Source organism: Oryx dammah, unplaced genomic scaffold (assembly GCF_014754425.2).
Source record: "Oryx dammah isolate SB20612 unplaced genomic scaffold, SCBI_Odam_1.1 HiC_scaffold_6, whole genome shotgun sequence".
Taxonomy (NCBI): Eukaryota; Metazoa; Chordata; class Mammalia; order Artiodactyla; family Bovidae; genus Oryx; species Oryx dammah.
In genome coordinates, this window is record NW_024070190.1 from 7,562,343 (window position 1) to 7,573,422 (window position 11,080).

An 11,080-nucleotide genomic window follows, 5' to 3' on the forward strand; every position below is an offset into this window, starting at 1 on the left:
CATCTTATTTGTCCTTGGGGAAACACAATTTATATTTTATCTATTTATTTATTTGGCTGCATCGCAGCATACTGGATCTCTGATCTTCCTTGTGGCATGTGAGATCTCATTCCCTGACCAGGATCGAAGCCGGGACCCCTGCACTGAGACTGCAGAGTCTTAGCCACTGGACCACCAGGGAAGTCCCTCCACTGGGGTTTTTAAGGGTGCACTTGGGAAGCCCTCTTGGCTGTGTCCTTGCAAACCATTCTAGGGAAAAGAGTTTGGCTATGCGGCTGGAGGCTGGCCCCCGGCCATCAGCTGGGCACCCTTTGACAGTCCCGCAGCTGTCCAGAGGCTCTGCCCTGCGCCTCTGCCCTGCACCTGCTCGCTCAGCCACTGGATGGCACTGTTAGAACTGGAGAAAAGAGGCTTCCTCCCCTGAAACCGTTTTCCGTCATTCCAATCCTCTCCAAACTGTCATTTCCACCCACCTCTTCCAAACAGAACAGAACAAAATCATTTCATAGCCTGTTTCTGCTGCTCTGCCCCCAATCCAGTCTGCCCTGTCCATCCCTGGCTGCCTGCAAAGATGAGTAGCCCCGCTGCCTCCTTTTCTGCCCTCAGGGTCCCCTCTGTCCATCCTATTTTTGCATCTTTATCATTCTGTGTGTGGTGGGGGGGGGGCCCTCTAGAATTTCAGGCAATCTAGGGAAGTAGCAAGGGCCATGAAAGACTTATATGGACCTGGGGGCCTAAAAGAGAAAGCAGAAGTGCCTGCAATCCTTCTGGTCGCATGACTTGTGTTCTAGAAGGAAAAAGAAACTAGGGCTGCAAGCACAGAGGCAGCGTGGAGCAGGGTCACTGGGAGAAGGTGCTGGAAGGGGGAACGGGGCGGGGGAAGAATGTGCAGAGTGCAGGAAACGGGCTCTCGGCAGTGGAATCTTGGCGTTAACTTGGCCACTCAAAGGCTTTCTGTTCCTGGCTTCTGAGCTGCCGCTATGTCAAAACCCCCTCCGCCGGGTCAAGGGTGGGTGGGGGTGCGGGCCTGAGCAGCCCTCGCCCTCATGCACTGGTTTTGACCCTTGCCTCCCAGTTCTGGCTGCCACTTCCTCTTCCTGTGAGATGTGAGCGGGGAGCAGACTGAGAGGACCAAGAGCTGGAGGAGAGAAAACATAGCTGTCCCCCACCTTTGCACACCTATCTCAGGTCCCCCAGACTGCCCGTCGCTGCTGCTTCAGCTCGCTTCCCTCTCAGGGGAGGCGAAAACAACATTTCTTGGGAGGAATTCGCTCTGAGAAAAGCATTTTCCCCTAACAATGACCAGGAAATCCTGTCTTGACTGATATTCTCAAGGTGTGCTGGCCTCTTGGCAGAGTCATTTGAAGGCTTATTCAACCATGCAAACGCCCATGAGACATGGTTCCCAAACTCCGTGGAGGCGTGCTGGCCACACCCCTCCCCTTGGCCAACCCTGACCTTGAGCAGGGAGCCCGGCCAGCTCGCCCAGCCTGCCTGCAGGTGGGAGGTCTCTCTGCTGACTCAGGCCCAGACTGGGTCAGGTGCCTGCCTTCAGTCCCATGAGTAATACCCTGCCTGTCCTCTGCAAAGGGCCTTCCCAGGATTAACGAATTAGTCACCCCCCGGGAGAGCAAGGGAGCAGGTTATGGTCATCCTCATTAAGGCTGTGCCTCATAAGGCCTGCCTCAGGCCAGCGAGCGTCTGGATGTGGGTGCAGGCAGACAGGGGCTCAGGGCGTCCCAGGGAGAGGCCCCTCCAGGGCGCAGGGGAGGCTGGAGCTTCTCACTGGGCAGCTGGGGGCTTCACCCACTGAGGGCCGAGGGGAGGGGAATGGAGAGTCTCAGGTCCACGTGAGAAGATGCAGATAGTTTGACAGAGACTCAGCCACGCAGTTCCACAGTCTGCTCTGAACAATTCAGAAACTGACGCCGATGGGCCTCCCACCATTCTGCCCCTCCAAGCAAGTCGTCCAGATATTTATGAAATGCGCCTCAGAACCCTTTCCTTTCTGTGTCTGCGTGGGGATTTCAAATGACTAAAAGTGATAAAGCACAGGTCATTATAGGACCTTGCAAAACAAAAGCATGTTGTGAATGCCTAGGAGAGTAGGGGCCCCATGTCCCTCTGGGTCACGGGGCCCCCAAAGAGGTTCGTCTTCTTTCGGGAGCAGGACACAGGTGAGAGAGCTTTAGGAGGTAAGAATGTGTACTAATGACAGAGCTAGGACCCAAGCACCTTCTGGAAGCCAGACAGCAGAGCAATCCTTTTGGTCAACCCTGTCTGCAGCTGCTTTTTATAAACTTGGCATAAATACGTGCTTGGAAATGCCCGGGCAGTGTATCTGGAAAATATTTTCTACCATTTGAAAATACACACACACACATATACATGCTTAGAAAGGGGAAAAAAAAAAAAAACACACAACAGAAATTGTGCATTTTACAGAGTGGCTTCACTTGCGGTTTTTTTCCATTACTTCCTCAGTTCATTTTTCTGCTGCCAATTTTAGAAGGCCATAAGTCATAGTTGTTGTTAAACTTTGTCAGTTAAAATGTAACTCTAAGAACAAGTCATATGATACATTGGAGCCAAATGGCCTTTTGGAAAGCGTGGTGGTGGGAGGTAGGAGAGCCAGTCCTGGCGTCTTGGCTCTTCGCTGCTGTGTATTATGTGTCCTGCCCACGAGAAAACAGAGTCCCCCGTTGCTGGCCTCAGCCCCCAAAGGCCACTGATCCGAGGGAGGGAGGCTTTTCAACATTTATTCGGTGTGACCCAGGCATGGAACATAATCTTGTTTTTTGAAGTGCTCGTGTGTGCTAAGCCGCTTCAGTCGTGTCCAGCTCTTTATGACCCTATTGACCGTAGCCCGCCAGGCTCCTCTGTTCATGGGATTCTCCAGGCAAGAATACTGGAGTGAGTTGCCGAGCCCTCCTCCAGGGGATCTTCTGGACCCGGGGATTGAACCTGCGTCTCTTGCGTGTCCTACATTGGCAGGCGGGTTCTTTACCACTAGCACCACCTGGGGAGTCCTCAGTCTTACACAATGGTGAAATTCTCAGTTGTTGAGAGAGACTTGTGTATGTAACAGCTTTTTTTTTTTTAAATATAGACATTTACTTATTTATTTTATTTATGGCTGTGCTGGGTCTTATTAACAGTTGCAGCATGCAGGCTCTTCTACCTTTATTGTAGAATGTGAGATTTAGTTCCCTGACCAGGGGTCGAACCTGGGCCCTCTGCATCAGGAGTGTGGAGTCTTAACCACTGGACTACCAGGGAAGTCCCTTCCTCATGGAGTTTTATTCTAGTGGGACAGACAGACACGGGCTGACTCACCCCTACAGTGCCGTTTGCACATGAGGCTAGCTACAGCCCTGAAGCAGAGGGACAGATGGCTAAGAGCCACCAGGAAAGACGGCTTTATCACAGGCAGAGTGGGGTACCCTTGGGTCTCTCATGTACTGTCCAGAGCCTGCCCGCCTTCCCTGTGGAGTGGGCACAATGCCACTGCTCATGGGGTGAAATAACAAATGTGAAAGCACGTTTGTTGTTGTTGTTAAGTCACTAAGTCATGTCCGATTCTTTGCGACCGCGTGAACTGCAGAACAACTGACTGGTTCAGAATTGGGAAAGGAGTACGGTAGGGCTGTATGTTGTCACCCTGCTTATTTAGCTGACATGCAGAGTACATCATGTGAAATGCTGGGCTGGATGAATCACAAGCTGGAATCAAGATTGCCAGGAAAAATATCAATAACCTCAGGTATGCAGATGATACCACTCTAATGGCAGAAAGCAAAGAGGAGCTGAAGAGCCTCTTGATGAGGATGAATGAGGAGAGTGAAAAAGCTGACCTGAAAGTCAAATTTAAAAACTAAGATCATATCACTTCATGGTAAATAGAAAGGGAAAAAGGAGAAGCAGTGGCAGATTTTGTTTTCTTGGGTTCCAAAATCACTGTGGACGGTGACAGGTATTGGCAGCTCCCATAACCCTCTCCTGGGTCCCTGATGATCAGGTCCATTTTCTGCCTTCTCCTTTGAATAAACTGATGGAATCATCCAACCTTCCCTGGACAAACAGACCCTTTCCAAAACAGCTGGTCTGAATGACATTTATCAGGACCTGCGCCCCCGGGTCCTTTCATGGCCCCTCGGTGCTGAGTCCAGCTTCCCCGCCACTGGCTCTTAATGAACATGGGTGGGACCAAACTCCTCTCTGCGCCCCACGTGTGCTACGGGCCTGCGCGCGCTCTACCTGGAGCTGCAGCTTCTCGATGCTCTGTCTACGGAGGAGAAACGGAGAAACGTTTCAAAGACTCAGGAAATGAACTCACTTGTTTTCCCCCTCCCCCTCCTTTTCCAAAACAGTGCCGCCTTCCTGGAAGAAAACAAACAAAACAAGTGTGACTATTTAAAAAATTATTGGAAAACGCCTTTTTCATGAATGCTACCGCTCCTCTGGGGCAGGTGTGTCACCCTGGGTTCCCTTTGCTGCTCAGCCCCTGGTGCATGTAGAGGGGAGGGCCAGGGCAGCCTTGGAGGAGGAGGAGGAGCTGATGGGGCCTGGGAAACAGGCTCCTCTAAAGGCCCACATGCACCTCGCGCACTCGCATGTGGAGATGAGTGCACCTGGGCCTGCGGACCCCACGTCCAGCTGAAATTAGCCCAGTGGTCTGCCTTCCTCCCAAGTGGGGACTGGCTTCTGCCAGGCGTGGGGCTATTTTGGGTTTCTAGGTGTTGTTATAAATAACATCATGGGCTGAACAGGGGATTGAAGATGAAGCCTTTTCCTTTCGGCCATCTGGGCAGGATGCTTTTCCTTTGATGAGGGAAAAAAAAAACGTAGCTGTGTTTTTCAACTGGAAAATTGCCTCCCAATTAAGGTGACAGCAGACACTGAATGATCCTGTCTTTGCAGGAAGGAGAGCAGGCTCTGTTCAGGGCCGGGGGCAGGGCGGGGAAGGCCCTTCAGTTGCTCAGGTCCTGACTTGAGGGGACCCGGGGCCAGGAGAGCCCCCTTGAGGTGTTCAGCAGCGTGGTTCTCTTGGCCCAGGTTTTTCCATTATCAGGCTGTGACAGCCACGCATGACAGACACCCTCCAGAGATATCTCTCTGCTTTCATAACACTGAAGGATTTTTTTTTCTGACTCATCTTCAGAAGATCCCCCTCCCCCTCGTCGTTTGAAAATAAATATAATTAGTAACAGGCAGACATACTGTATATAGCCAGCCCTTCCTATCCGGGAGAGTTATAATTAAATGTACATGCTGTCTGTTGTTCACTGTCTGCTAAATGCTTCGCCACCCGCTTTAGGGAAGCGGCAGCCCCCCAGGTGGATTTGCAGGGAGAGAGAGCGGGTGGGGCTGAGTTCAGTGCCCCGTGGAGCGTGAAGGCTGGAGTGCTGGCGGAGTGGCAGGTATGCCCCCTGTCCCTCGCACTGCCCGCCTCTCTGCCTTTCTCCATTGTCTGCCTTGAGTGGCTCCAGGAAATGCCTGGTCAGTTCTGGGGACCGTCCCCTCCTGGGAGGCAGAGAGATGGTTGCCAAGCTTGGTTGTCATGGCAACACAGTGGCTGCTGCTCCTGCAGCATGCAGGTTGGTGAGATCTGCTCTCCCCAGGCCAGGGGCCAAGACCGTCGTGTTCGTCTATTCCCAGCTCCTGGCCTGCGAGGTTATCCCCAGGCAACCCTCGACTCTCCTTCCTGACACCAGGGTGGGCTGGGTGCTCGGCAGCCGCTGCCCAGGCTCCGGGAGAGGTCATATTCTGCTGAAATCAGTGGGTCAGGTGGCTCTGGGAATGCGCACGCACCTCGTGGGTATATTCTGGGAGCATAGCACAGCCAGCAGGCTTGGTGACACCGGGCCTGGCGACACAGCAGAGGCGGGTGTCCCTCCTGTCCCTCGGGCAGCTGAGGCGGTCACCGGATGACGAGTTGGCCTGGCCCTCCCTGGCCTGGACTGAATACAGCAGCGTCATCCGAGCCACGGGCACCTTCACCCGAGTTGCTCTCAGAGAGTTTTCCAAGCAAATAGTAGTTTCACAACACCCGTGAGAAGTAGGTGCGGTGACAAAGCATTCTTTGTCCCTGCTTATAGATGGGGAAATGGCAGGGCTGGCCTGGCCAGCTGGTGAGGCCAAGAAGGGGAGGCGGGCGCCCTCCCCTCCCCTGGGACTCTGGATCGCGAGGGGCCAGGGTCTGCTGGCTCGTGGTCTCAAGTCCAGCTCCTGGGGGGAAGGGGGAGACCCCTCAGAGATGGAGGCCAGGGGTGGAGGCAGTGCAGGGCTTCTCGGGACTGATGAGCTCGGTGGCCAAACCAGGAACTCAGTCACAGCCCTGTGGTCTGAGGTGCTGACCCCAGCAAGTGTCAGCATGCTCTACCAAGCCCAGTCTGCTTAAAGTCACTGGACTCTTGGAAGTGGTGATTAAGTGCTTTTTGAGCAGCTGTGCTGGTAATGCTTCCAGGTGCCAGGGCTATGGTGGTGAATGAGGCAGACGTGGCCCCTGTGGCTTGTGGGGCTCGCAGGAGGCAGACAGTTACCACATCAAATGAAGAGAAAAATAAAGATGCACAATGTAGCAGGGGTGGGCTAGAGGGGAGGCTGGGGGAGGGGGCCAACTTTAGGTAGGGGAGCAGAGCAGGAGTCTGTAGGAGCTAATTCCAAATGACGGGGAGAAGCTGGACTGGGCCGAGCATGCCAGAGGGAAGGGGCAGTGGTGCAGAGGCCGGGACAGAGGAATGAAGGTGGCCTGATCAAAGGTTAGGGAGAAGGACGTTGCAAGAGATGACGTTGGGAGTAAGCAAGCAGTATGTGACCCTGGGTTTCTTGGAGAGGCGGTACCGACATACTTTTCTGATGGACTGGATGTGGGGCGTGAAGGAGGGGAGAGTTAAGGGTGACTTCTGAGTGTTTGCTTGAGTTGGAGAGTAGAGTGGCAGATTGAGATGGGGAGGACTTAGAGCACGCAGAGACGGGAAGTGAAGAGGATGGTCTCGGACGCGGGTGTTTGAGATGCTGCCTTCTAGCCGGCTGCAAATGGGGCTTGAGTATCAGCCTTTCTTATGCTCTCCTTCTGAGATCATGGAGAAGAAAGATGGAAAGTTGGGACTACCCTGGTGGCCCAGTGGTTAAGACTCTGCGCTTCCAATGCAGAGGGCAGGTTCGATCCCTGCTTGGGGAAATAAGATCCTACATGATGCATAGCCAAAAAAAAAAAAAAAAAAGTGGTGAGTTCTACGCCAGTTGGGTTTTGAATTCACTGGGGCCTTCCAGGGGAAGCCTCACATCCTATATTTTCCAAAGAGGATTATACTCCTGCTTTCTGGGTTGGGGGAGGTCTCTTCTACTGTAGGGGAAGGAGACCAGCCAAGCTGGGCTTGTGCCATATGGTAAACAGCCTTCTGCAGACCCAGCCTGCTTGTCCCTTCCTGTTCAGAGCCCAATCCTCGGTCATTTGTCCTTGGGCATCGCAGTTAGACTGATCTCATCGCCTGTGGGTGAGGAAGAACTGGAGCCTTGTCTCTCATTTGGTTGATTTAAATGGAATGGTGACAGTTTAGCCATTTCTTCTGAGAAGAGGCATTTGAAGAGCTATGAGCAGCAGCGTCATTGGCCAGAGAGGGATCTGCTGAGTAGCAGGGCTGGGATCCTTTGTGCCTCTTCAAAGCATGTACCTTAGAAGAACCTGTTCATTCTTTTGTAGCATAAATTGGAAACTATAAAAAGACTTGATATTGGGCTCACCTACTATATGTCACTGCAAGGCCAACTTATAGCCAGTAGTGCCATGGAAGCTCCAATTCTGGGTCTCCAGGGAATTATTTTAGAGCAAAGGACTTATTGTGATAATTACATATATGGGAATCTCCTGACATCTTATCATAGAGCTTTACAATGTGGCATGGGGTGTATATTTTGGATTTTACCCTGGAAGTTTACTTGCTGGTGTACTATAAACATTGAAGTGGATTTGGGGATATCAGTTCTCATACCCCAAGAACTCCTTGGGTAAGAAGTCAGAAGTTCGTCTATTAGGATCAGTTTTTCAACCAGACAGAATGACTATCATTGGTGTTGTGCTCTCCAACTCACAAAGTGCTTTCACGGCCTGTTCCTCATCCAGTTCTCCCCACAACTCATATGTGGATACGGAGGCAGCAGCTCAGAGAGGGTGAGTCATTTGTCTCAAGTCACACAGCAAAGGGAGAGCTGGGAATGAGCCCCAGTCCTCCGGCCTCTACCTGCCCAAGGCCCTGGTGTTGCATCTTTGGTGGAAAAGGGCCAGGGTGGTTCTGGCACCTGGACCGACCGTGTGACAGTGAGTTTGGTAAGCCCAGCCTGGGAGGTGTTTGAAATTCCCTGAGCTGGCACCTGGGAACTAATTCTTCTTTCCAGAAGGCTGTGTTGCAATGTAACCAAGAAGGTTGAGACTGAAAGGCATTACTTCACCCATGTGAGTGAGGGTCACTCATCACCCCAGGAAGTGCATGGAGGTGCGACGTTTAGGAGGGAGGTGAGCTGCTTCTGAGTGAAGCCTTGGTGTGGCCTAGCACCCTTCCACATGGTGGGGAGAAGGGGAGCTTCTGGAAGGGAGGATGTACTAGGCAGCTCGGCCCAGGAGCCCAGGACCCTGGCCATACCCGAACCAGCCCCTCTTCTGAGAATGCTAGGTGGGGGTTGCACCCACAAACAGGAGGGACGCTGGTTCACAGGAGCCGGCTGAGGCTTTTTGCATCCTGTGATGCGCATGACTGAGGGTCATCTGGGGAAGTCTGAGCGACTGCAAGCTACCTGAGTGTCCTTGCACGGCTGGCCTCTCTTCCTAGTTGAGCAGGCCATGCTTGCTTTCTTGTCTGAGGAGTCCAGAGTGTCCCACCTGCACTGGTGTTCATGGAAGTCCTGTCCCTCAGAGTTGGGTGGGGGGACAGAGTCCTGGACACATTTGTACTTGTTCCTGCAGTGAGCGCCTATATATATTTTGGCCACGGGATCTTTCTTCCCTGGCCAGGAATCGAATTCATGACTCCTGCAGTGGAAGCTTGGGGTCTAACCACTGGACTAGCAAGGGAAGTCCCGGGCACCTGTAACTGATGAACGAGGGTAGTGCCAGGGCCTTCTGCCTCACACTTGTGACCTGGCTCTCCATCACGGCTCCCTATTAGCCTCTCCTGATGAGGGCCCAGGGCTGAAATGTCCTTGAAAGTCACCACTCAGGCCTCAGGTTGGTGTCCCTTCTTCAGAGAGGCTTTCCTGACGTTAACACCTGTGCCGCCAACAACTTGCTGCTTCCCATGGCACATGTCTCCACCAGAAACTGGTTTTTTTATTTGTTTGCTTCTCACATCTCTTCTCACCCAAACGTAAACTCCATCAGAGATTGTATTGTACCTGGTCCGCCTCCTGTCACACCCTCAGCACCTGGCAGAGCCTGGTGCTGGCACACGCAATATCAATACCCCGAATGAGTGAAGGCAACCGAGTAGCTGACACGGAGGTGGGCTGGAGTGGGGGGCAGGTTCATCTGAGCCCATGCCCCACGAGCACCCTCAAGGATGCTCTGGGCTCCAACAGCAGGCAAACTTTGTTCTCCTGGACCCCTGCAACGCTCTCTCCGGGGCCGAGCTGGAGGAGCGTCCTAAGAGCATGGTTACTCCCTGATGGCTGAGTGGGTTGTACGGAGGAGTAAACCCAGGGACTGGCCAGAGGTCAGGGGTCATTCAGCCTCAGAAACTGCACATGTCAATAGCATCGAGGCTCCCAGGAATGTGGTTTTGGTTGATGTAAACTTGCTGCAATAGACCACACCTGCTTCTCAGCCCAGGGACGTGGGAAAGAGAAAGACACAGCTTGTTTTGGTGGTGGCGGAGGGACCGGTAATAGTAGAAGCATGCCCTTCGTCTGACTCAGAATGGATGCCCTGCCATCGCCTAAGGACCTCAGGGAGGTCGGCCCAGGGCTTCTTGCCCTGCCTCGTCAGCGCTCGGCAAGCCACGTGTTCCAACAAGTACTGGCTTAGGGGATGGAACAGCCTGCCTTTTGTCCAAATTTTTCCTTTGAACTTAAGATGTACAAAACACCTTTTGAAGAGGAACATAATGGGATTGGGACGGGAAGACTGCCTCATCTGGACACTCATGTCCTCAGCTCTGCCCAGAGGGCTTCTGTCATCTGCTCCTCTGGCGCCTGCAATCACACCCAGTCTTTGGGCTCCCAGGCTGGTCAGCGCGTGGTCTCCTTCCTGGGAGGCAGTCACATTCCCCGAATCTTCTTCTTTTCCTCTCCCCACCCCCAGTTATTCTGCTAAGAGGATGTGGCAATTGAAGAGTGAGCTTCTGGAGCCGGAAGCCTGCCTGCAGACCCTGTGTTTATCCCCAGAACTCTTGAGGCAGAGAAAGCAGGACAGGTGAAGAGCACAGCTAGACAGTGACTCGCGGGAAGGTCTAGGTTTCGCTCCAGGGGATTCTCCTGGTGCCAGGGAACACGCTCAGCCCTCTCCCCTCCAATCTTCTCTCTTGCCCAAGAGCTGCTGGTGGGAGGTATGAACTCCTTTTCTCAGGCAGTGGAGGGCCTGCCTTGCTCGTCAGGACCACAGCCGTTATCCCTCACAGCGCCCCTGTGTGGCAGATGCTGTAATTGCCTTGTAATTCATCCTGGAGTGTGACCCCCGGGTGCTGGGACCTGAGACTGAATGGAGCCTGCATCGTGCTATGCAGAGAGGGTCATTTGACAGATGGGGCCAAAATGTGGACCCGACACCCACCCACTCACACACCTTATACCTTCTGCAGGAATCCTGTTCTCAGCAAGTGGTGGTTTAAAAGCCCTTAGCCATGGCGATCCACTTTGGATTCAAGCTACATCCCGAGGCTTTTGTAAGTCTCCCCTTGGTCAAATGAGCAGTTTGATGCCTTGGTTTTCTTTAAAATGCTGGAAAGGTTTATTTCTTCTTGTCTCTTGTTCTTTCAAGCTTGAAATTTCTCTGCACATCAAAGTCTTCAAAATGCCCTCAAACTTGTCTCCAAAGGCATTTTCACTTGGCTCTGGGTGATGGCAGACGTTCTTCCTTTGGGAGGTTGAA

The 11,080-nt window shown here is 52.9% G+C and overlaps 1 non-coding gene across 1 annotated transcript; it reads right to left on the reverse strand.

Moving 5' to 3' along the window:
* Positions 1-3,206: 3,206 nt before the first annotated feature.
* On the reverse strand, positions 3,207-3,279 carry TRNAR-CCU. The gene has a single exon. It is a non-coding gene; the product is annotated as a tRNA-Arg (tRNA).
* Positions 3,280-11,080: the final 7,801 nt, after the last annotated feature.